This window comes from Poecilia formosa, unplaced genomic scaffold, assembly GCF_000485575.1.
Source record: "Poecilia formosa unplaced genomic scaffold, Poecilia_formosa-5.1.2 Scaffold397, whole genome shotgun sequence".
Lineage (NCBI taxonomy): Eukaryota > Metazoa > Chordata > Actinopteri > Cyprinodontiformes > Poeciliidae > Poecilia > Poecilia formosa.
The window spans coordinates 270,166-272,680 of NW_006800336.1; positions in this window are offsets into that span (position 1 = coordinate 270,166).

Consider the following 2,515-nt stretch of genomic DNA (forward strand, 5'->3'; position numbering starts at 1 on the left):
GAGGGGTGGGGGTGGGATAATACATGTCTCTTTGAAAAACTCTGATACAGATGCAAATCAAATGCTTCAGACTTATTGGTATTAAAAAAAGTAACAAGATTTTCAGTCAACAAATCATTTTTAATGTTTGAAGACTTTGTTTGTAAAAAAAAGAAAATTATAAAAAGAAATTAGTGATATGATTTGTCATCTTTTCAGGTCAAATAGAGGAAAGATTTATACACGGTGTTTATTTAGTTTCTTGAAGAAAAAAAACAAAGTCTTTTGTAGTGTTTGTGCTGCCAGCTCTGTCAGAGTCACGCTTTCTGTCACTCAATCAGGTAATGGCTCATTACTGAACATTCATTTGCATAAATGTGCAGATCTTTGTTTTGGATTCCAGGCTCATTCCATATTTTGTCCTCTATTTGATCTGATAAAATATGAGCCATAAATTACAGCAACATTTTAAGGCATTATATACAAAGACAGATGTTTGTATCATATGTGTAAATTGTTGCCTGTTATTTATTTTTTTTGCTATAAAGAAAAACAGCTGACTGAGTGTCCTCTCTAACTAATGATCTGATGATTTTTTTTTTTTGCCATAATAATTCCACACATAACATAATGTGGATTAAAGTTGTTGTTTCCTCTTTATCCTGCAGAATGTGATGAAGTCACAGTCCAAAGCCCGGTGTCTGACGGAATATCAGTTCAGCTGCAGCAGTTTGCAGTTTTCTAAATCTTTCACCTCTCTCAAACAAAAAAGCAACAAAATATGACAGGCTGAGGTTGCAGGTGTAAGGGTTAGTGTTTTTCTCCTCTTTGATGAGTCATGTGATCACCGTTCTTTACCTGGGTGGGAGGCGGACCAGAAGTCCTTCAGTTACATGGTGAAGCCTCAGTACTGACAGTAACATGATGCCCTCTGGTCCAGAGAAACTCAAGCTCACTCTGCTGGTTCTGCAGGAACCATCTACTGTACTGGGTGCTTTGACTTGAGAACTTTATTATGTTTACAAGTATAAGCAATAATCCTTCAATTGTATCCAAGACCCACATTTATAAAATAAAAGTAAGAATTGAAACGAGTCTTGTGGTTTTGAGTCTGCATGTTGTCCTTTTCTTTGTTCTCTGTTGGTTCTCCTGTTTCCTCCTGTGACGGACCAGCGACCTGTCTGACCTCCTGACCTCCTGCTAACTGATAAACAGTCGTATTCAATAAATTAGCATACATGTCCCGAAGAGACTCGATTGTCAGATTAAAAGTACATTTTGAAAATAACATTTAAGCAAGTTATAAACATACTTTTCATTAAGCTCACATTTCTGTTTTTTTCTGTTTTCATTCATTGTAAGCATAAAATCATAATTAAACAGAAGAAAAGGACTTTCAAATATTAATCTGTGTGAAATGAATTTATAAAATGTGTTTCCCTTGGTGATAAAGTTTATAAAAAAAAATTGGCTTTTCAATAGTATTGTACTTTACTGAAAGGCTCTGTGGGTGCCGTGATCCTGACAAGTCTACAAGGAAGAAGCAAGTAGAAAAAAAGGCGAGACATGTTTGTTAGACATACAGAAGAACAAACACAATTATTTCATAAGTTCCAAAGCCATTTATGGGCAAATACATCACAATCTTGTGTAAAGTCAATATTTACAGAGTTAAGTCATGCTCAGGTTCTCAGTGGGTTAAGTTCTGGAAGTAGCTCTGCTTTAGCCTTCTACTGTCTGCTCCTACGTCCAGCAGAAACTCAGTCTGTGTCCGTCATGGTTTCCCTGGACAAAAGTAACTTCTATGCTACATTCTTTGTCAAAAACAGTTTTTCCCAGTGTGTGCAGACGGAGTTGCACCTTCCAGCTGCCAGGCTGAGCACTGGTGGAAAAACAACTGTGTAGTGCATTCCACAGAAAGAGGTAGTCCTGTTTGAAAGGAAAACTGTTCTTTCAGCTGCTGTATTCTAAGCAGCAGGTTCCTCACATGAGAGGCCATTTCGATGCAAACTGATGATGGCTGTGTGCTTTTCTGACAACACAACAAGCCAAGAAATGAATGCATGTCTGTCCCTCATTTGGAGAAATCAGTCTGCTGATTAGACTGACAGTCATTTCAGACTGACTTTCACAGCTTCATTGGCTCTGATGATGCAACTGGACTGAAATGAAGGTAGTTGATTGTTTTGTGGCAGAAAAAAATAAATAAGAGTAGAAATGTGATTTGATATGAAAATACTTCTTTAGGTGAGAGTTTTTATTGTTCTGAATAAATCTGCATCCAATCACTGCACAAAAACAACATGTCTGCACAGAAACTGCAAACTGTGTGGAACACAAGTTTTATGTCACTACCCAAACATTTAGTAAGGCAGTATTTAATTTAATTTAATTTAATTTAATTTAATTTAATTTAATTTAATTCATAGGGATCTGGGGGGGAGGGTCCATCATTCAGACGAACTTCAGATTCAGGAAGAGCAGTGTGGTTCTGGTTCTGGTTGTGGAAAAGTGGACCAGCTCTAAACCTTCAGCA